This window comes from Danio rerio, chromosome 1 (assembly GCF_052040795.2).
Source record: "Danio rerio strain M-AB ecotype USA chromosome 1, GRCz13ab, whole genome shotgun sequence".
NCBI lineage: Eukaryota > Metazoa > Chordata > Actinopteri > Cypriniformes > Danionidae > Danio > Danio rerio.
Window position 1 is genome coordinate 38,707,849 of NC_141021.1, and position 25,304 is coordinate 38,733,152.

The window sequence follows — 25,304 nt, forward strand, 5'->3', positions numbered from 1 at the left end:
TATATAGTGATTATTTAAATTTATTGAACCACGTCATAAGAGAAAACTCTTAACTAAAAATCTTGTAATTTAAAATATTTTAATATAAAAATCCAAATTAAATTTTTTCTCCAGATGTAGACAGATAAAAACACATTGATTTTCAGAAATAGAAAGAATAAAAAAATTAATTAAAATGTAATCACTTAAAAAAAGCATTTAAATAATATTTCATTTTCTTTTTATTGGCTGAATAAAAAAGTTCTTATATATATATATATATATATATATATATATATATATATATATATATATATATATATATATATATATATATATATATATATATATATACAGTATAAGTATTCAGGGCGATGGAGTGGCGCAGTAGGTAGTGCAGTCGCCTCACAGCAAGAAGGTCGCTGGTTTGAGCCTCGTCTGGGATAGTTGACGTTTCTGTGTGGAGTTTGCATGTTCTCCCTGCATTCGCATGGGTTTCCTCCGGGTGCTCCGGTTACCCCCACAGTCCAAAGACATGCAGTACAGGTAAATTTGGGTAGGCTAAATTGTCCTTAGTGTATGAGTGAGTGTTTGGAAGTTTCCCAGAGATGGGTTGCGGCTGGAAGGGCATCCGCTGCGTTAAAACCTGTTGGATAAGTAGGTGGTTCATTCCGCTGTGGCGACCCCAGATTAATAAAGGGACTAAGCCGACAAGAAAATGAATGAATGAGTATTTCTGATATTAAAATATTATTTTTATTCTCAGAATAAAGTATTCAACACGTCACCATTTATTTCTCAGAAAATACATTTCTAAAGGTGCTGTTGACTTGAATGTTCCCCGAATGTTGATAACAACCGAAGAAAAACATAAATGAAAAGAAAACAAATCTAATTAGTTTACAAATGAAATAATGTGTAATAAAATTAAATGACACAGGAAAAAGTGTTGAACACATGAAGAAAAGGAGGCGTAAAAATGTCAGACAGCAGCTGAAATCTCTCAGTTATTCAGCAACTCTATGCCCCTTCATCAGTGTAAATTAATATTAGCTGCTTCAGTCCAACATCTACAATATCAAGATGATAAAGTTTCAGCAAGACAATAATGAAAAACACAGCCAAGGAAACTCACAAATGCTTTCAGAGAAAGAAAATCAAGCTGTAGAATGGGCCAGCCAATCACCTGACTTGAATCCAATATAAAATACAAAATTAAATCAGATCTGATAGACAAGACTCACAGAACCATTAGGATTGTTTACCCCTTTTTGAGGTCTGTGAAAAACTCACACCTGAGCATGTAACTTCATTCTTCACATGAGAGCCGTCTTTAAGCTGCCATCACTAAAAAGCCTTTTAAGGTATTAAAGACACTTTAGTAGTTCAGTAATGTTGCCTTGTCATTCCATTGTTATTACACATAACCACTTTTTCCGATTTTTTGGTTATTTTGTTTTGTTATATTTTTATGTTTTCATTGCTTGAGTTTTTAGCAAAATCTGGTTCAATTCCATGTCAACAGTTCCTTTAGAACTATTATTCCCAAAAATGTTTTTTCATCATACTGCATATTTATCACCATAAAAAATTACAAAAGAGAAGTATTTGTAAAAATTCAAATTCAATATTTTACATGTGTGCAAATTAAAATGTATTGCACGTTCCTTCAGTTGGCTAAATGGCTAGGCATTTTGTATTTAGCAATGCATTATCTAAAAGTCTGATACATAAGTTCATCTACCTGAGAACCGGGTGCTCATGGTCTTGAAACCAGGGGGAGCAAATCCCAGTGATATTTCCAAAGGTCACTATCATTATTGTTGCTTAGCAACCTGGAGCACAAACTGTAGATATACACATCAATGGCTCAGAGGCTGCTTGATGAAAGTGCTTAAACCACAGTGAATGTTTAAAATGTGGCAGCACACACATTATATGTCCACTATACCAACAAACTAATTCCATAAAAAATGTCAAAAATAAAATAAATTGTTGCAATTTGAGTAGGCTACATCCATGTACTTCTTAGTAATTCTTAAAACACAAAACTCCTTTGATAATATGTTGGTCAGATTATGTTTTATACTATTAGCAACCAGTGGGAATTGGAAACAAAAAAAGTCTGAAATGTGATGATTGACCAAGTTATACATGCTAAGTGCAAGCAGGAAGCAGATAAACTGAGCTTCTCATGTGACAGTGAGACATTTCAACCAGCTGTTTTTTTTTCATTTAAAACATTCTTACCCAAAGCAAACAGCAACACTTTTAGTGCTTTCAGGAATATGAAAAAATGTGACCTGTGGTATTAAACTGTTTGTGTACTGTCATTCTCAGCTTACAATAGCCTACATTTAGAACATGTAAGCCAAGCAGGCACATTGATGTAAAAACAACATGAAAACACATAAAAAACGCATTAAAACCCTGCTGAAAAAATCCAGCTTAAACCTGGCTGGTTTCCAGCCATTTCCAGCCTGGTCTTAGCTGGTCAGGCTGGTAGATGACCATCTAAAACCAGCTTGACCAGCCTTGCCAAGCTGGAAGTCCAGCCAAAACCAGCTATATCCAGCTTAAACCAGGCCGGTCAAGCTGGATTTAGCTGGTCATTTTCCAGCCTGACCAGCTAAGACCAGGCTGGAAATGGCTGGAAATCAGCCTGGAAATGGCCAAAACCCCTATAAACCAGGCTGGTCGACCAGCTAAAACCATCCAACCAGCCTAGGCTGGTTTAAGCTGGATTTTTCAGCAGGGAAAACACAACAAAACTGCAAAAAATCAATTTGATGTCAATTGATGTTGACATTGACATCTAACATGTCAAAAAAAACATGCCCAGTGTAAATTTGAAAATTTGAAATTGAATCTTGCAGATCTTGATTATAATTTTTTTTATAAAACTTTACGAATTTTCCATGTTTTTGACATGCTTATTGATGTCGTTTTGACACCAAGGCTTCCACTAAGAGGTTTTTCAAAGTTGCCAATGAAAAGATTAGTTAAAATATGACTAATTTAAATATTCTACTACATTTTTGTGTTAAATTAATCATTATTTGATATTTCTTTGCAACTGTTGGTCAAATTTACAAATAATTTCTAAAGGGAGAAAACTGAATCAACACCCGATTTTCTTTAGTGCATTACCAGATGTATTGCATGCTTCAAATGCTAGGAATCCTTAGAAGTGTTTTGTGTTGTTCTCTGAAGTAAAGCCTCATGGTTCTGATCCGTGTCTCTCCCAGTGTGTTGAGTATGATGGATCTCCCAGGCTGCTCTGTAGGGGAAGGCAGGTTGGAGAAGGTGATTCATCTCAACCTCCCAGTCTCTAATGGATCGACCATCCAGCAGCGCTCCAGAGTTCATTACAGCTTCCCAACACTCAAGACAAGGCAAGAGAAGAGGGGAACATTGTTTGATGTGATAAAAGGAATATGAAAGCAGACATTGCAAACCTGTGCAAATTAAAAATAGTGAAGTTATGTTTGCTCAATTTTAGCTTTTTTTAAACAAAAATTACATACACAGATGAAATCATTTACTGTTCACATGGATCTGCAAAATATAAAAATGCTGTAATATGCATGCCAGGTCAGTAGTTGGTAATGTAAATTTTCCAATGGAACACTAGGTGTCTGAATACATACTGTATGCAATCCTTTACATAAGCCTTACTCCAAATGGAAAACTTTTGGTCTCCTGACCTTAAATTGCATGTGGTCTTTAAATTGTAAAATGCTGTCATGAGCACATTCTTAAACTTCATTGTCATTGTGTTCATGTGCTCAAAAGATACGATCATGATGGCCATTGTGATGGCCAAGACCATTGCTTTATAATTTTTTCCTGATGTTTACCAAGTTTACACGAACACATAGTACACGAACACTAGAGTGTTTGAAAGCTGTGTCTGTAATCTGATTTGCATATATATGAGAGATTTCTGACAGATCATCTGATAGATGCTGATTTCAAATGATTACTGAGTCACTCTCAAAATTACAGTCTATCAGTAATAAGGCGCAAGACATGTTCGGTGCAATTTGTTGCTATTTTCAAACCAGCGCAACCCTAATTTTCATGTTTTGCAGCACGTTGTTTAAATAGCAAACCAACTCATGGGTGCTGGTCTAAAATGTGTAGATGTGTATTATGGTGCAGTATTGGTGCGTTGCTATTTTGAGGAACTGTAATAGACTGCGCCATTGACCATTTCCTAGTAGGTCTAAAGTCCAGCACAGAGTGCGTTAGTTATGCGCCCATGTGGGTTCAAACGCTTACACATTGCCTAATAGACACAGGATGTACAGCAATACACAAATATCTTTACATATTAAACAAAAATATAAGATCAAATGTTACAAATAATATTATTTTTACTGTACATAAATATAAAAAAACTACTGCCTTCATGCCTTATCTCAGGGGGCTTTTTCAGTTTATTGATGACAGTTTGCATTTGTATAATGGTATTATTACTAGCAGTATTATTTATAATGTCCATATTTATAATTGTTTTAATAAAAAGAAGTTCAGATTTATCCACCTGTCTAGTTTTGGAGACTTATGCATCACCATATGGGGCATATTAGGATGTGTGAGAGAATAGGATGTGTGTTTGGACATAACTCCATCAATTATTATTAATTTATTCATTTGTTGGAAATTAGAACTTAATTTAGAAATAGTTTTGAAACAAATCTTTCGCTTAACAAACAAAATTAAATGTGTAGGCTAATGGGTGTCTTCAGTGGAGTGTGTACAACACCGTTTCCTTATCCACAAAAGCAAAGTAGTAAAAGTAAAGAAAAAGAGAAAGTGAAAAGAGGCCAAATGGTGGAGTCTCATTCTTTATCCTCGCACTGCAGATGGTCTCTTTAATTATTTTCTCCCAGTGAAGCATTCAGTTTTTTCACTTACAAAATCTGCCATGTAAATAGCAAATGCGTCATGGTGCAACACGACTAACTCTTAAATACACCAATACACAAGGTGGCACTGCACAATTTTATGCTTTCGACACGTTTGTTGCGTTGACTCACTCTTAAAGCGATATGGAAGATGCCACTTTGATGGGTTTAATGCTAACTTTCACAAGACAACATTTTTAGACCATGTGCTGGGTGCACAGACTATTTTTCCCATCCTCTAAATAGCAAAAATGGATTTGAATACCCCCTCAAAATTGTCCTTGTGTATTTATCACATACATTTTTTTTTCACTTCTGTTTAACCTCCACTACAGCAGACAAACACCTAGTGAAAAGTTTGTGGAAAAAATTGACAAGCCATGAAAGAAAATTAAGTGAAATTAACTTAAATTCACTATCTTACTGTATTAGATCTGTTATTCCTGTGCTGGGACAGACTGTTTTGTGCTTGAGCACCACTAAGTCAAGTTTAAATGTAAATTCAGTAGTTTGGGACTCATTGGTCAACTGATTTTTATTGCTGTGGCGTAAACAAAAAATAAATAAATTAATCAGTTTAAATAAATCCAAGGTGTTTATTTTTTAAAATGATGCTGTTACCTGGTGACCATCCAGGCATTTTAAGCATCGATGTCCACACTCCTGTTGGCACCCTTTGTTTAGTCACAACTCAAGAGGCATCATAAAAAAATCATCTAGTGTGGATGGCCCTTAATAATCCTTTATTCAAATATTATGTTAACCTTTTAGTCGCAGTCTCTTTAGTTTAATGCAGTTTTTTTTTTTGCTTGTTCAGTTAGGTGTTAGTCAGATGCTGAGTTCCAATTCTATGCTTGTTTAGTCAATTTAATTAGACAATTAACCCCAGCAGTAGTGCCTGTATGTTGCTCTCACCGCTGAGTCAAGCTTCTCTGCCTTTTAGACTACCGGCTATGCAACTGTCCAGGGGAACACAAATCAATACAAGATCAACATGTTTCAACTAATGTTCATAGGGAGGAGAGAATCTCTCAAATCAACTTAGACACTGTTTACTTTATATAGTTACCCACGGCAAAAAGAAATACCCAGAGCTTTAAGCAGAAGCGTCTATTTGAGGGAATTTGTGAAATTTAACATGCTTTGCAACTGAATTTTCATGTGCATGATTACATGAATGATAAACATTTAACGTTCTGTTATTCTTATTTCAAGTGATTTCTTTCACAATTCTGATTAGTAATAGGAAATAAAAAACAATAACTTTTATATTATATTATATTATATTATATTATATTATATTATATTATATTATATTATATTATATTATATTATAATAACTATTTATTTAAGTGAATTGTTATTGCATAATATATATTCACCATGTTTTGCAGTATTTGTTTAACTTAAATGAAAAACTGAAAATCATTATTCTGATAGATTGATTTTTGGATTAATCCCTTTTCAATATCATTTCTCTATAGTAGTGAATCAATCGTTCTTTTCCTATTGTACTGTTTACTCAATATTTATACTCATTGTATGCATTTGAAATAAATAGGTTTTGTAAGGTAAATAGGTTGTGAATCAGATTAAAATAAATTTTGAAATATTGTTAAAAAAATTAAGCAAGGCCCCATTTATTTGATCATAAATAAAGCAAAAGAGCAACATTATATGAAATAATATTACAATAAGTTGCCACTTTCTGGAGCCATTACTGGTGACATATAACATTTTTTTTTAAAAATCACACAATCCTTCAAAAACCATTACAGAATTAGTGTATAACTATATAATCCCATTAAAAAATATGAAATCATCTGCTGCAGTTGAAACCCTGAAACAACCTGAAAGAACGGAATTAATTTGAAGTGCTTTTGTAATATTACAATCCCTTCTGTGACTTATTGTGACACTGACCTTAACATTTTAAATGCTTTTGCTCAATGTCCAGCAGGTTCGCAAGTAAAAGAAACCCAATAACTGCACTGATTCGTTTGTAATATAGTTCCCATTTCCATCCTGTTACAGTGTTTTAAAAGCACAGATATCCTTGTTTTTGATCTGCTCCTCTCAGTCAGCTAATCCAGATAAAAGGCCTGCTCTTGAAGAGGTGTACATCTCACTCAATGCAGGATAAGGAGGAAAGTGTCATACACTGAAGCCTCTCTGGTTAAATGCATGGCATTTGTTTTTAGAGGTGACTTCTCAGCTGCTCAGAGCTGTAAAAAGCCATCTAAGAGATAGATAGAGAGAAAGAGAGAGAGACAGAGAGATAGAGAGAGAAATTATGTGATTGAATTACAAACCATCTGAATGAATGAACAGTTTTGTATCGTATTTAGTTTTATTCATTAATTTTTTTTTGATTATTCCCTGATTTATCATGGGTCAACACAGCAAAATGAACCACCAACTACTCTGGTACATGTTTCACGCAGCAGATGCCTTTTCAGCAACAACCTAGCATCATGTTGGGAATTATTTTATTATATATATTTTTTTCTCTTTCATTGCCTTTTTGCTCTATTAATATTCTTTATTATTATATTTTTAATAATCATATTATTATTATTATTATTATAGTTTTTTTTCTGATTTATGTATTTATTATCATAATGTGTGTGTGTGTGTGCATGTGTAGAGAAACTTGTTCATGCTTTTATCACCAGCAGGGTGGATTACTGTAATGGACTCTTCATTGGCCTTCCCAAAAAGACAGTCAAACAGCTGCAGCTCATTCAGAATGCTGCTGCCAGGATTCTGACCAAAACAAGAAAATCAGAGCACATCACACCTGTCCTTGGGTCTTTGCACTAGCTCCCAGTTACATTCAGAATAGATTTTAATGTATTACTTGTCTATACAGTAAGTCACTAAATGGTCTAGGACCCCAATGCATTACAGACATGCTGACTAAATACAAGCCTAACAGATCACTCAGATCATTAGGATCAAGTAAATTAGAAATTCTAAGTTCAGTCAAAGCAGGGTGAAATGACCTTCAGCTACTACAACCCCCGCTGCTGGAATCAGCTTGCAAAAATAATCAGATGTGCTCCAACATTAGGCAAGCTTAAATCAAGACTGAAAACACATCTGTTTAGCTGTGCCTTTACTGAATGAGCACTGTGCTGCGTCCGACAGATCGCACCATTATGTCTCTCTTTTATTTTTTATTATTTTATAACCTGTTCTAACACAATTCAATCAGTTTTTTTTTTCTGTTTTTATAGTTTTTATTTACTGGTTTATTTTATGCTTGTCTATGTAAAGCACTTTGAATTACCATTGTGTGTGAAATGTGCTATATAAATAAACTTGCCTTACTTTGTCTATATGTATTAAAATCACTTTATGACTCTATTCATGGTTTATGTAATATGCACGAGTATATGAAGCATTTGTTAAATGCTATTTTTGTCCTAGATCTAATGTTCACCTTTTTTGTAGCTTGAAGAAGTAAACAATTCCATTGTATCCTGTAACTGATATGGGTTTTTAGTAAATGGTTTGCTGCAATTTCTACAAGCATGTTATGTTTCAAAACTCTTTTATTACAACAGATCATCAAAGGTGCACTTTTTAGCATATTTTCAATTGTGTAATTTTTTTTAATTACAATTAATATTTTTAAATATACTTTTCACTTCACAAAACAAGTTTCATCCATGAAAATGTTTCATTCACAGTGACTGCCATTTATAATCAACTTTTAATAATAATCATAATCAACGCGACATAATATTCACAGTAAACAGCAAACAAGACCCAGCAACTGGTGTGTGTGTGTGTGTGTGTGTGTGTGTGTGTGTGTGTGTGTGTGTGTGCATGCTGCTTTTAAATGTAATGAGTTCTGAACAACTTCAGCTGTGTGAATTAGCAGTGGAAAATTGGAACAGATGTGAGTGTGTGGTGCATGACTGGATCTTGTAGTCCATATTCCGGTGGATTTGTAGTTCTATGCGATCTGTGAGTTTACCAGCAATCTGTTAGAATAAATCGCAGTTGATTGTGACAGGAATGTGTGAACTCTTTCTCATTAAATTTACACATTTTCTCCACCATATTACAAAACAGCTAACACTGATATTATTCAAGCAGTCCAAACTCCATAGTTTGAGCTATGAAAACCAAACACAATTTAGTTTAACACTTTTTCACACAAATCTTCAGTTAGAAATCAGTCTCCAAACTTTAGAAAAAAGGTGGCGGATCTGTGTTTTTCTTTGCCAGCATGAATGGAGGAGGTCAATAGTGGCTGTATAGAGTAATAGAGTTTACTGTATTTTGGTTTAGATGTATTTTCTGTAATATTTACAGTATTTATCTCAGTATTTACTCAGTTTTTTTGCCACAGTTGGAAAAGAAAATAATTGCCATGGATTCAGTAAAAAATGCATCAAAGCATTTCTTATTCTGGATCCAAATCTTTGCAAAAAGGCAAATTTGACAGCCTACAGTGTATCGAAAGACAACAAATGGTAGTAGCAATGACTGCAATAACAAGCAATGGTGCACCGATTCACATTGTTTTGTTTTGTGTTGCCCATTGTGTAATGATTGATTAAAAGAGCTCATATACTTGTTTGAAAGTTGTGTTGTTTGAAGGCCAAAATTGCTTTTGTTGCATATTTTAAATGTTTTGGCATGGTTGACCATGAATGCTACTGTTTGGGCCTATGTGTTTATTGCTGTGGAGTTTCTGGCCGCATCAAAGCAATCAAGAAAAACTGTTATGTTTAATCAATGAATTATGTACACTGAAAAAACCATTAATTGGGTTCAATGTATTTTATACATTTAATACAAGTGTAACTGTGAAGTGAGGCTAACAAAAGCGGTGCGTATCTAAACGCAGGTTTATTTAGCAGAATGGTCAGGCAAGCAACGGTCAACACAGGGGCAAACAGATATATACAGGCAAATCCAGATTCATAGTCAAAATAACAGGCAGATGGTCAAGAGGCAGGCAGCAGATAACTTCAAACAAACAAAACAAAGCAAAGGACATGGAAGTCAAGGCAAGGAAAACGAGTTGTATTGTTCACAGATACAGATAAACAAGACTCAGCCACGTGTGTGTTGTGTACAGATTGTGACTTTATTAAATGGTTACAAACAATTTATATGGGCTGAATTTAAACAAACAAATTTAATTTAGTAATGTTAAAACTTAATGTGTTTGTTTAAAATCAGCTTATTTTCTGCACAACTTGATTTATATATATATTTATATATATATATACCTGATGTTAATGCTCCATTATTTCAATATCTTTATATATACTGTATGGTGTGTGTGTGCGTATTTATATAAATATTTATTACTAGTATTTGTTTCTGTTTTCCTTAGTACGTTAAAGATGCTAAGATCAAGGAAAACTATTTTTTTTCACACTTTACCATACAATTGCTTTTTTTTTGGTTTGCACATTTTCTGCATCACTTTCCATATTGAAGCCCAAGACAACTTTTTATCTTTCTTATAGTTTTTCATAGCCAAAGTGGCCATATTTGTGTCACCAGTCTGCCAAACAGAGGAAACCAGCAGTGATTTAGCAAACAAGCGATCAATCAATGGTGCACTGAAGTGTGTAACACATGCCAGTCAAAACCTATTAAGTTCAAAGGGTCCCCTTTAAATTCCACTTGAGTGAGCTTGACCCTGTGGCGGGCAGACAGACATGGCAGGGCTCAGAGGAGAGTGGCCAGTGCAATGAATAAACAAAAGATTATGACCATTTACCTGATGACCAAGTTTAACATTATACAGAGGATTTATTTTAATATGAAAAGAAAAATTGAACACAAAATCTGCTCAGAATTGTTAAATAATGAACTATAAATGATGTTATGCATAAAGGATAGTGAAATTTATTATTATTATTGTTATTTAATGAAAATAAGTCTAATTAAAAACAACTCAATCTTTAATAAAAAACTAATTAATGGATACATAAACAAACAAACAATTAAAGAACAAACAAAATATATGAAAATTATAATTAAATAAGTATTTATTTATATTTATGCATTTAATTAATAATTTATCTATTTATTAAAGATTGAGTTGAATAAATGGCACCTGGGAAATATTTTTCATTAAAATATATATGCCCCCTGGGTGCTCTGGTTTCCCCCATAGTCCAAAGACATGCAGTATAGGTGAATTGAATAAACTAATATGTGTGTATGGATGTTTCCTAGTACTGGGTTGAACCTGAAACGGCATCTGCTGTGTAAAACATATGCTGGATAAGTTGGCCGTCCACCCCTAACCTTACCTGTCACAGTGATGTCACTCACTCCATTGAGCGCATTGTGTCTGACATTGCATCGCTGAGTGATGTAATCTCAGCTTGCATCATAAAGGCTGCATTCAGATACTATTGGGTTCTGTCTGGGACTTGAATCTGATTGGCTGATAGCTGTGCTATATTCTGCAAATAACAGCACTCCAACAGCCTCTTCACCCTTGTGTATAACTCCTCCCACACACAACGACAGGCAGAAGACACTCTATGACAAATATTGCTGCTGTTGGACAACATAATGTACTTTTGAGGCTTTTTAGTCGATAATGTAGTTGTTTAAATTTCAACCATGCAGTTTATTCATAAGAATTATGCCTATTTTTAATATTTATCATTTCGGAGCATTGGATTCAGCGCATCGGCCGCCATCAGCCTGTCTGAGCAGACCAAAAAAAAAAAAAAAAGACAGTTGACGTTCTACCACAAGTTGGCGACGGAGACCGTATAATAAGTCCTTAAACAGCAAGGACAAAAACAGCATTTTCTCAGCGTAAGTTTCCAACTAAATCTAAATAATCATTATAAGTCAGGTAAGTGACATTCTGGGTCAATCTTTCCCTTTTATATGTTGTAGTGCTGTATTTACACCACAGAAACTGGTAGTGTTTGCTTCTGCTCTGAATTTTTCGGTGTTAATTATTTTGAAATCTTAATTGTAACAGAGAAATACTGGGAAATCTCTGTAGACTGATGACATTTCATGCCGTTCAGCCTTATAATCTTAAAATGTGAGTAAAAATCACCTGTTATGTCCAGCACAATCTCACGGCAATTTGTAACTTTTTTAGTGCTCATTTAGTGGCTAATTTGTAAGAATTCGTACAATCTAATTCGTACAATTTAGTACAATTTTCTCATTAACGAATGACGGTCGAGGTTAGGGGTGGGGTTGGGTGCTACACCTCCTTTTTAAAATCATACATTTTTGTATGAATGAACTCGTATGAATTTGTACGAATTAGCCACTTAACTGAAAAGCGTAAATTATTTCATTTCCTCATGAGATCAGCTGCAGGTGTGAATGAATGGCGGAAGAAAGTAGTTCCTCATATAAAATGGTTTTTGAGACTCCATATTTGAATTTCTTTTTTAAGACTTTCTCGAGAAGAAAAAACATTATCAGACATACTGTGAAAATTTCCTTGCCCTGTTAAACATAATTTGGGAAATATAAAAAAATAAAAATCAAAGGGGGCTAATAATTCTGACTCCAGCTATATATATATATATATATATATATATATATATATATATATATATATATGAGCAATATCACATCAGTAGCAATGCTATATGGCTGTTTATCAGCACTGGTGGGAGGCATGTGTGATATACAGCGTCCTTAGCGTCTCACCAGTGCCGATATACAGTCATATCGCACTGCTACAAGAGTGATATTGCGTTTATACAACAGTTCATAAGCGCAATCATGTATATAAATAAACAAGGAGCGTCTAAAAACCCTTTTTTATTAGGAACTACTTTCTTCTGCCATTCATTTACATCTGCTGACACTTTAGAGCTAGTGCTTGAATGACTCCTAATGTCTAAAGTGATCTCTTTAAGATTATAAGGCTGAATGTGACATAAAATGCCATTCATCTACAGAGATATCTTCTTACAGTGTTACAGTCTACAGTATTTCTCTATTGCAATTGGGATTTCACATTAATTAACCCCAAAAATAACAACAAATTCACTACCAGCATGCTGTTGTGTTTACGATAAGGAAAAACGCTAAACACATGCGTACTTTGCTTATTTTAATCTGCCAACACAACACACATTCCTGATATGCGAGCAAAGCGGTATAAATACAGCACTACAACATACAAAAGAGAGAGATTGGCTTATTATATCACTTTCAAATATACCTGAAAATCCGGGAGACCAGGGGAGAGGGTTTTCGGGGGTGAGGTTGAGAACCGGGATAGGATGCAGCGAGATTTGGGCAGCCGCTTCAATCAGGTACTGTACCAAAGTTGGCAACCCAAGGGTGTTTAGTTTGCAGACTGTACAAAAGAGGGGGGTGGGTGAAATTATGGGAGTTTTTTAGGAAGAAATAAAAATGGGATGGTTGCAGGAGACAGGTCTGAAATATGGGATACTCCCATGAAAAACGGAAGTGTTGGCAGGTGTGCTTACCAGTTTAATATTGATCTGATCTGCTGTAGTTAGAAATCTGACTGTTAAGGATAAGGGTTTATTATGCCGTTTTTTCGCCATATTGTGGATAGAAAACGTCAACTGTCACCGACCAGCTCTCTCAGAAATTGTAAATATTTTAAAATAGGCACTATTCTTACAAATAAACTGCATAGTTGCAATCTAAACAGCTACATTCTCGAATAAAAAAGTCTCAAAAGTAAATTTTATTGTCTAACAACAGCATTTGTCAAACTGTAGCGTCCCTCTGTTGCTGGCTATGTGTGGGCGGAGTAATCAGGTGAAGAGGCATTTGTGTTTATTATTACAGGCGAAATATTGCACGGCTATCAGCTAATCAGATTCAACAATATATAATATACTGTATATTTTTTTATAAAACATTCTGTAATTTGTATAATTTTTCAAATATTTTATACTATATATTACATAATATATAAAAATATATAATAAAAAGAAAACTTAAAATATAACTAAAAATTATGTGTTAATCTCTTTTCTCTTTCATTTATTTATACAAAAAAAAAAAAAAAAAACAGGACCACAGCATAACATTTGTATAAATCAGTTTCATTATATGCATTTCTTATAATAAATCCACACCATTATATATATATATATATATATATATATATATATATATATATATATATATATATATATATATATATATATATATATATATATATATAATGGGTCTGTCATAGAACGCCAAGCCAAATGTTACCCTCCATAATCCTTCCTAATGCACAGATCTCAGGGTATACTGTGGATGTACTTTGATGGCACTTTCTGAACCCTAAGCACTTATCATGCAGAACATCATCCTACTCACGCAGAGAACACTCGCATCGCTCCAAACCCCACAGGAACGCCAAAAGTGTTCAGTGATTTACATCACATGATACACAAATGCATCACACGCTCGTCTTCTTATTGATGCCATAAACACATGCACGCACACGCACACACACACATGCGCGCACAGCCTCAGTGTCACACTCTCGGTGACACAGAATGAGACGCAGGCCCCACTCTGTGTTAGTGGAACACAAGAACGAAGGGAACAGAAGAGAAATGAGCACTTTGAGTCAAAAGAGGAGCTTGGGGCGAGCTGCAGGCGACTGAGCAGACAGAGAGAGAGGCTTGGCAGCTCAACGCGCCTTCTGTTGACAGCTCTCACAGAACAGCTAAACCTAATGGCAAAAGATGGTCTCCACAACTGCTCACTTCCCTGCATATAGGCTTCCTCTTTTGCAAAATCAAGATTTGAATTTTGCTGCTTGTTTAACCTACTTATTTAAAATTAGTTTTTTTGTGGGGGGGACTTAATATTTTCTAGTTCAATCTACTTAAATTTTATAAAATCAAGCTTAATCGATTTATGTTGGGACCTACTGTATAGCATTTTTTTTTTTTTACAGTGAACACAGTCTCACAGCAATTCGTAACTTTTAGAGTTTTTAGACTTAATTTGCATTAGCCGGCAGGTAGTTCTCTGCTACTCTCACATGGTGGCCCACCCAAGCAGGGCTGCGCCTGGTAAATACCTGGATGGGTGACCACATGGGAAAGATACGGGTTTGTGCTGGAAGTTGTGTTAGTAAGATCAACAGGGGGCGCTCAACCTGCAGGCTGTGTGGGTCCTAATTGACTCTATACTGCACAGTGAGCGCCGGCTTTTGGATGAGATGTTAAACCGAGGTCTTGTGGTCATTAAAATCCCAAGATGTCCTTCGAAAAAGGGTAGGGGTTTAACCCACCCTGTCCATATAATCATGTCAGAATTATCATAATTACAAAAAACTAAAACAAAATAGAGCTCTTAAAAAAAGAACACGTTCACATGTCATAAACTCAATACAATTGCAGTACTTGAGTTCAATTTATAACACCCCAATTTATATATATTCTGTTGACCACTATTTTACCACTATTTGTTGTTTTCAAAAAGAAAGTCTAAATGTTAAAAAAATTACTATTAATTATCTATGTATAGATACTTTAACTATATTGAAAAAAATATTTTAAATAACACTGATTCACTTTAAGCAGCCATAACTTTGGCAAATGCATCAAAATCATCTATCTGCCTTGCCCATATATTTAATAATTATTTGAATGTTTGAACTTCACATTTTATGTACATCTACTCTAAAGTTATTTAATAAATAATATAAAATTCCTATCAAAACAAATAATATTTAAATACCCACAAAGTGTTTTTCATTCATTCATTCATTTTCTGTTCGGCTTAGTCCCTTTATTAATCGAAGGTCGCCACAGCGGAATGAACTGCCAACTTATATGAAAGTAAATAAAAAACAAACAAACAATTCAAACCAAATAAAATGGAATTTATAAGACGTCAAATATAGATTCGTAATTGCCTACATTAGATGTGGCTTTGACATTTTTCACAGCTTTAAGAGACTTCATAGAAGAATACGTTTGTTAACAAAAATCTTGTAAAGATGGAAATTTTGAAAAAGTCTTCACTTGTGGATTAAAAAAAAATCAAAAATGATAAAATAAAAAAAAAGGCTAAAAAAATGTTAGCTTATATGATGTTTTCTGTGTTTTGGAGAGGAGATTTTCTTTTCTTTAGGGTTAGGTTTAGGTAATTGTTAATTGAGGTAGTTGGGTACACCGTAAAAATAATATCTGTTAATTAACAGTTTCCATATTTTGTGATTCACTGTTTATTTACGGTTGTGAATTGCATTATGGGACCATGATCTCTGCTCTGTTGACTTCTGACGTAAAAATTCAACTTTACAATTTAAAAATGTAATTTTATTGGCCATCTTGTAGGCATTTGGAATAATATAATGTATAAATAAGACATCAAGAAAAAAGGTCTGTAAAATAACAGAACATGTAATGGCAGTTTATTACAAGGTTTTTGTACGTTTATATACAACACCAACCCTGACAATATATCACTTAAAACTATTACAAATGTTAACTAAAGTCACTTTGTCTAACCTTTAAAAGTAAAAACTTGTTGGAAGAAAGATTAAGGTCCCATAATGCAATTCAAAAGCATAAATAAACTGGGAAAACTTTCAAAATAAAAACATGAATCAAAAAACACGGAAAACTGCTAATTTACGGATATTTTTACTGTAGCTAATTAGAGTAAAGAGGGAAATCGGCCAAAGAAAAAGTTTCCTTATCATTTACTCACAGTCAAATGGTTGTAAACTTTTATAAATGTATTTCTTCCTTTGAGTACAAAAGAAGATATTCTGAAGAATGCTAGAAAAAAAGTAGCCTTTGACGTCAATACGAAAAAAAAAAAATCTATGGAAGTTGAAAGCTGTTTTTTCCCAACATTCTTCAGAGTCTTCCTTTGTGTTCAACAGAAGAAAGAAACTTAAACAGGTTTGAAACAAATACATGATGGCAGACTCATTTTTTAACTATATCTTTAGGTTAGAGAAATACAGCATCTCTACATGGCCTCAGAGAATCACAAACACTACAGTTCGCAGCAAAACCTACTTTATTAAGAATCATAGATGAATTAATATTGTTTGGAAAATGTGTGATGAGATTCGAACACTCCATTTAATTTCTGTATAGTAAACTATTATTTTGGGCGGCACGGTGGCTCAGTTTGTAGCACTGTCGCCTCACAGCATGAAGGTCACTGCTTAAAGTCCCATCTTGGCCAGATGGCATTTCTGTGTGGAGTTTGCATGTTCTCTGCGTGACTGTGTGGGTCCAAAGACATCCAGTGTAAGTAAATTGGATGAACTAAATTGTGCGTAATGTATAAGTGGGTGTGAATGAGTGTGTATGGGTGTTTCTCAGTATGGGTTGCAGCTGGAAGGGCATCTGCTGCGTAAAACATACGTTGGAATAGTTGGTGGTTCATTCTGCTGTGGCGACCTCTAATAAATCAGAGACTAAGCTGAAGGAAAATGAATGAATGAATGACTTAAATTTGAAAATCACTGTTGTCAGTGAAACTGCTCTAAATGAACATAATAATTTGGGGGTCATTTTGAGGTGTTTTAACAATGGGCAAGAGGCCCTTCGCAAAATTGTTATTGTTATTACTAAATCATACCATTTTAAACTAGTAGTTTTTAATCTTGCTCCTGTTGGTCATCAATAGAACTGCATTATATTTAGTTTGTTTTACTTCTTCAACCCACCTGATTCAGATAACCCACTCCTCAGGAAAAAAAGCTCATTGAACTCAACTGAGTGTGTCAGATAATACAGACATATAAAATCTGCAGTCCAATAGATCCCTTCACTGAAAACACTGTACTTACCCATAACTTATTGATGAATGGAATTACACATATTACTGAGTGCACATAACCCTTTCACATAATGGGCCTTCATTCTGCCTGAATCAAATAAAATGTGCTGTGCGGCTCATGATGATCCCCATTTGCCCTGTCTGCAGGCTACTGTGCCTGGCCCAGACTCATGCTTAAAAAAGAGAGAAACAAAGAGCTTGTCCCCTGTCATCCTCTGGCAGCGTGAGTAAAGTATGACTTTGATGGGGAATGTTGGGATGCGTCCCACCAGTCTAGAAAGAGAGAGGCAGGCTGGGGAAGCAGAGTGCAGCCAATCTACTGTACATGCCATAGAACCACAGACCCCCCCGAATGAGTTATTACACAAACCCCCCCGCACCCCTCCTCTTCTACCCCTGAGGCCATGAAGGAACGTGTATGTGGAGGTCGCAAGAGTGTGTTTGGCTGAGTCTGAGGACGTGATGCATTTGTTATTGATTATTGATTTATTATTCTTTATTTCTTCTTGCGCCTTTGTATGTGTCTAGTTTGTATGTGTCTAATAAGCAACCAGTCTATCTGTTTATCTGTCTGTCTATCTATCTATCTATCTATCTATCTATCTATCTATCTATCTATCTATCTATCTATCTATCTATCTATCTATCTATCTATCTATCTGTCTGTCTGTCTGTCTGTCTGTCTGTCTGTCTGTCTGTCTGTCTGTCTGTCCATCTGTCCGTCCGTCCGTCCGTCCATCTATCCATCCATATTTTCATCCATCCATCCTTGTTTATTCATCTATCATGTCCAGCCAAACATCCGTGCATTCATCCATTTGTGCATCAATCAATCAATCAATCAATCAATCAATCAATCAATCAATCAATCAATCAATCAATCAATCAATCAATCAATCAATCAATCAATCAATCAAGCAATCAAGCAATCAATCAAGCAATTCATCCGTGCATCCACCCATCCATCAATCCATTCATCCATTCATCAATCCATCAATCCATCCATCCATCTGTGCATCCATCCATCCATGCACCCATCCATCCATCCATCCGTGCATCCGTCCGTGCATCCATCCATCCATCCATCCATCTGTGCATCCATGCATCCATACAACCATGCATCCGTCCGTCCGTTCGTCCGTCTGTGCATCCATCCAATTGTCCATCTATCCATCTGTGCATCCATCCATCTATCTGTGCATCCATCAATCTATCTATCCATCTGTTCATTCATCCAATCACCCATCCATCGATCTGTGCTTTCCATTCATGAATCCGTCCATCCATCCATCCATCCATCCATCCATCCATCTATTCATCCACCCATCTCTCCATCCAACAATCCATTCATCCGTCCATCCATCCATCCATCCATCCATCCATCCGTGCATCTATCTGTGCATCAATCCTTGCATGCATCCATTCATGCATCCATCCATCTGTCCATCAATCCATATATCTGTGCATCCATCCATTCATCCATCCATCAATCCATTCATCCACTCATCCCTCCATCCATCAATCCATCCCTCTGCGAATCCATCCATCAGTGCATCCATCCATCCATCCATCCGTCCGTCCATCCATCCATCCATCCATCCATCCATCCATCCATCCATCCATCCATCCATCCATCCATCCATCCATCCATCCTTCCACCAGCTCTTTCAAGGTGCCATTAAAACCAATTAATTATTGTTAAACAAAGTACAAAACAATATAATATATTCTGTGTTATTATGTATACAAGTGTGTACAAAAAATGCATTTGGCCAATTTTTTTTCATACACACATCTGTATGTTTAGCATAATTTTAGCAGAATGGCCAAGCTGTGTTTGTACAGGAATCATTCAAACATACTGTATAAATCAAGACCTCAGAAAAAAAAAGTAATGTGTTTTTTTTTTACTACGTGCAAATACTGCCTTCATTCTCCTAATAACACTGCGCATTTGCCACCGACGTGCAGTAACACAGTTACATATTTCTTTACGTAATGCTTTTAATAAACATTCTATCAAAGGAAACCAAATCAACGTGGGCACAAAGAATGAAAGGAAATCAATTAAAACAAAGTCACAGCTCTGGCTAGCGAATTGTCGGTGGCAGTTATTTGATATAATATAGTTAATATTCTCGCTGGGTAAATTAACGCAATTTTGCCATGGTAGATGGAGTGCACCAAGCGTGTGGGGGGAAGTATCTGAGGTCCCCCAAGGCCGGACTAATAAGCGCTTTCGAGTAAACAATAGTCAGATCTGACCGCCGAGCCATGGAGAACCACACGGGGTGAAAATAATTAAAGCTTAGCCGCCTCGTCGAAGCTAATGCCGGTAGTCTTATAGCTGGATTGTGTGACACTCTCAGTTTCAAGGAGGCATAACATCCCTTTCTGCTCTCTATGTGTGTGTGTGTGCGGTCGTTTGTTTTGTGTCACTCTGCTATTGATTGTGTGAGAGAGGCAGGTGGGAGGGGCGAGTGCCAAAAGGCAAGCTGGGGGGCGGTACTTAAGGTCAAAACATATTGTTCGCCGGGTTCCCAGTCCGCAGGCTGCCTCTGTTTTGATTGATGGAGGGGGAAAGTGGGACTTGGAGGAGAGCTGAAGAATACAGCAAAGGGGTTGGTGTATATGTCTTATTTACAGATGAAACTGACCAACCATGGGACTGATAAAATTAAGGGTTTGTTAGAGGACTTTTTGGATACTATTGGTTTAGTATACAACCCCTGGCAATAGTTTTGTGGCATGTATGTGTTTGGTTTTTTTCTACACAATTAAACATTCAAATGAACATCTTCCAAGAGTGGTGATTCCATACCTTTTGCCAGGGGTTGTACAATAGAGTTTTGAGACACAATTTTTTTTTTTATTATTTAATTACCTAATATATTTAGTTATTAAAAGAAGGGGGTGGCTCTGTGTTGGTTACCTCAAAGCAAGAAGTCCCTGGTTTAAGTTACAACTGTGCCAGGATGCCTTTCTGTGTTTAGTTTGAATGTTTTTCCTGAGTTTGAATGGGTTTCTTCTCCACAGTCAAAAAAGACACACAGTACAGGTGAATTGGAAGTAAATGGCTGAAGTGTGTCAGTATGTATGTTTTGTTAGCAGAGTGTGTGTGGATGTTTCCCAGCACTAAGGGTTGCATGAGTAGTGCTCACAAAACATACACCAGATTAATTGGTAGATCATTCTACTTCCAAGGCTACAGTTTAATTCAAGATTTATTAATATTTTTAATTAAAAAATATTTTCGCTTTGTTAAGGGTCTCGTTACAGTATGAACAGAGTAGGAGTTTGGTTCGCATTGCCCGTAATAAGTCAGACTTATTTTCAGTGCATGTTGGGCTCCGGCAGGGCTGCCCTTTGTCACGAATTCTATTAATAATTTTTATGAACAGAATTTCAAAGCATAGCCTTGGGCTCGAGGGGGTCTGGTTTGGAGATGATGTCATTCAGTTGGCTTTTTCAAACATGGACCTTCAGCATGCACTGGGGCTGTTTGCTGCCAAGTGGGACACGGCTGGGATGAGAATCAGCTCCTCCAAGTCCAAGGCCATGATGCTCCACCGGAAAAAGGTGGTTTGCCATCTCCAGGTTGGAGGAAAGTCCTTACCCCAGGTGGAAAAGTTCAAGTATCTTGGGGTTTTGTTCACGAGTGAGGGAAAGATGGAGCGTGAGATTGACAGATAGATCGGTGCAGCGACAGCAGTAATGCAATCGATGTACTGATCCATTGTGGTGAAGAAGAAGCTGAGCCAAAAGGCAAAGCTCTCGATTTACCGGTCAGTCTACATTCCTACTCTCAACCTGTGGTCATGAGCTTTGGATCATGACCTAAAGGACAAGATCTCAGATACAAGCACCTGAAATGAGTTTCCTTCGTAGGGTGGCAGGGTGCACACTTACAGAAAGGGTGAGGAGCTCTGTCACCCGGGAGGAGCTCGGAGTAGAGCCACTGCTCCTCCACATCGAGAGAAGTCAGCTGAAGTGGCTCAGGCATCTGTTTCAGAGGTCTCTAGGACGCCTACCTAGGGAGGTGTTCCAAGCATGTCCCATCAGAAGGAGGCCTCAGGGAAGACCCAGGACAAACTGGAGGGTCTCTTGGCTGGCCTGGAAACGCCTCGGGATCCCCCCGGAGAAATGTTGTAACAAACAAATATTAATGTACTTAGAAATATTAAAAAAAAAAAAAATTCTTGAGCATCAAATCTGCAAATTTGGAAGAATACATTACATTTTAGAATAGTTTTTAAAATAATTTTATAATATTAAATATTAATATTATTAATTATACAGATTTAAAAAAAAATTTCAGCTTTTTTTCCACCGCAGAAACACTGTTTTGTTGAGCATAAGAGACTTGATTAATTGACATCAAAAAGTTTTTCATGGTCTTTTTTTTTCCCTCAGAGTTTTCATCTAATGTTAGGAGTCAAACGGAACAAATTCATCTGAGTAAATTGCAAATGACACACGAGTATTGGAGCATAATTAAGACGGTTAAGAAAGAGATCACAGTGGGCTTATGGGTGTCTGAACTGATTCCAAACACACCCCAGGACGCTTCAAAACTGCCAAAGGGACATTCAGTGGGGCAGGAACGACATATTTGCTTTATGGCAAAGACAAGAGGCAAAAAAAATAAATCCAGTTAAATCATCTTAACGTTTAGACAATTCTGATATATTCTACCCTTCATGTTTGTAAAAAGCATAAAGTATAACAAAGTATAAATTTTTTATCTATAAATGAATCACAAATTTGGTAAGACTTTATTTTGATGGTCCCTATTGCACATTTTGCTGACTAAATGCTGCATTGCAACTACATGTCAATTACTTCTCATTTGAGTAGAAGACTGTCTACTTAATATCTGCTGATACTGATCCTTCAAAAGACATTTAACTGACTATAAGAAACTTTGCAAGTACATGTCAACTTACACTAACGCTAAACCTAACATAATAGTCTACTTATATTGTATATACTTATATTCTACTTATATTAACTAATGATAATTAGTTGGCATGTAGCTGCAATGTAACTTAAATTTAACAAAATGCGTTAAAGGGACCATCAAAATAAAGAGATGGCACATATTTTATTTTTGAATGCACCACACTCAAGTGTATATTATATTTCACACAGTTTTATGGTGAGGATGCAGATCAACACAGTGTATGACGGAGCGTACTAAATGCACTTATACCCCTTCACACTAGCCCCAAAAAATAATGGTCAGAAAATTTTCCCTTTTTGTTTCATTTTTAGTCAACAAACAGTTTTTTTTTTTTCAGACACTACAAATGTGTACTTATACAACAATTCATTCAGTTATTTTATATTAATAGGTTATGTTAAATCCAAACACATTTTGTCTTTGTATTGGTGCCTGAACAATCATCTGCTTGAATAAACTGAATAAAAGAATATCTCACTGACTTTCTAAAGAATTGCATTTTGTTTTGCTGGGAGAAATTTTACATTTATGTTTGTTCAAATGCCGGAGTTTTCGGGCGCCGAAAACGAAGTGTCTTGGAAACGCTGGAGAGGCCGTCTTCATTCTAAAATGTTGCTGCTCCATCTCAGTGTGGATGGGGAAAAACGGAGACATCTGAAAATGGAGGCAGAGCTCCAGACATATGCCTCTCTGATTGGAGCTTTTCCTCATTAAGTAGTCTACACACAGTTCAGTCCTGCATCTTCTACTTGTAAGTTCAGACTTCGCAAGTTGGATTTGGAGAACAGACTACCAAAGACATGTTGGTAAATCTTCAAAGTGAACAGTGTACTTTATAACCTTATTCACATCATCCTGGCTACGTACGCTGTTTTACTTTCTCAACAATAAAATGAAAACATGATATAAGGAACTGCTACTTTCATTTTGATATTAGCAACTTAACAGACAGCAAAGTTGTTGAGGCATCGTGCTGTATATATGAGTTGTCATCTTCACTGTTTGCATATTTACAACAAAACTGAGCCTAAAACATCACTGCTTCCTTTCATTTTCAAATGTGAAACATACCCATCTTTTGCTGAAAATCTGTTTTAATAATCAATAATGGCCATTATAAAAGTATAACGTACAATAAGTTAATAATAAAACCCTCAGCCAAAACATGTAACGAACAAGTAATAGATTTAAAAGACCAAAGTCAGGGTATATGTCGTCAGATATAGACAACAAGATGAATTAAATATCACGTTTAACAAACATAGTGAGATTAGATCCAGCGGTAGATCCTTAATGAACAGTCCAACGAGCACAGCTCTCATCTGGCTAGATATGCTGCAGCGCATGCCAGAGTGTGAGTCATGTGATGTGCATTTTCATTCGTGTGGTGTAGACAGAGCGTTGTTCAGAAACACTGGGTGAAACGCTAGTGTGGACGCGGATCGTTTTCATTTTAAAACGCTGTTTTAAAACTAAAATGTACTAGTGTAAACTGGGCCTTATAGAGCTCTGAGAATGAACTGCTAGAGTAAGGCGGGGGAGAGAGAAGATTGTTTCTATGGGTGGTTTAAAAAGCCAAATCACCTGCACACATCATAAATGCACATTGGTTTTTTATACATTTTTAAAAAAGTTATGGTTAGGCATGTGACGATAAGCAGTTTCAAGGTTCACCGTGGTTTGGAAAATTCAAGGTTTTAAAACCACTTACATTTTCTGTGATACCGTTCCTATGGTATCTGTAAGTTTTTTTTAATTTTTTATGTGTTTTTAAAAATGTGTTGTAAAGAAATCTGTCTTTTAAACGAATGAAGCGAGCAGAAGTCAATTATTTATTTTAATTTTCTAGCCTGACATCTTTACTGATCCAAAATATTATAATGTGTATATTATAATTATATTCCCTTAAATAAAATGTATTTTGTTTAATGGGGGGAAAAGTATCTATATTTTTTTACCTAGTCATTTAAAAATAATAAATTTTAGAGCAGTAATCACAATACTGTGAAACTGTGATATTTTTATTCCAAGGTTATCATACTTATACCGGCCCATGCCTAGTTATGGTGTAATTGTAAGAATTTGCTTGCTGCAGATGAGCAAAACTGACAAAAGTCTCAGTTAAATTGTCAGAGAGATGAAAAGTGTGTTTTTACATGTGGTTTGTCAAACCCACTCACCTGTGTGAGGCACAAGCAGAATTGCATAACGTTTTGATTTTGTCCAGTATTGTGGTAGGATTTTATAATTTTATTTAGCCTATTTTATAGATTCATTAGAGGTGTTCACTAAATTGCAATTGATGATATTATTACATTAGACTAATTAGATTTTTAAAATGCTTGACAGACCTTTAAGATATACACACAATAAAACCCTGTGAGGTGGATAAACAGAATTGATCCCCTTTTTCTCACCTTTCATCTGCTCTGAGGGGTGAAAGTTGTCTGCGAGGTTCTTGGCACATTTCTCAAATGTTGCCCCATCAGCCTGCCTCTGCAAAACACATCAGAAAGTTATGTAAGTGTGTGCACTCAGGGTGCCTGGAGCTAAGCACACTGGAATTTCTCAAACCTGTGATGTACAAGTGACGTGCAAACATGAAAAGATGTGGGCAAAAAAGGAAAAGTAGGGAAAAAAAGAGAAAAATCGAACATAAAAAAAAGAACCAAGAATGGGCAATA

The 25,304-nt window shown here is 35.7% G+C and overlaps 1 protein-coding gene across 3 annotated transcripts in view; it reads right to left on the bottom strand.

The window, feature by feature from the left end:
- Nucleotides 1–2,876: 2,876 nt before the first annotated feature.
- The window catches only part of LOC147846934 (uncharacterized), a 138,010-nt gene continuing 115,582 nt past the window's right edge, over nt 2,877–25,304 (bottom strand). The window contains exons 14-15 of one of the 3 annotated variants that reach the window (XM_087237368.1): nt 25,038–25,116; nt 2,877–3,363 (exon numbers count right to left, since the gene is read on the bottom strand). The gene's annotated coding sequence lies outside the window, so the exon portion shown is untranslated. Of the gene's footprint in view, nt 3,364–20,852; nt 21,771–25,037; nt 25,117–25,304 lie in introns of those variants that run through there. The other 2 variants (XM_087237373.1, XR_015476718.1) reach the window with 2 other exon arrangements.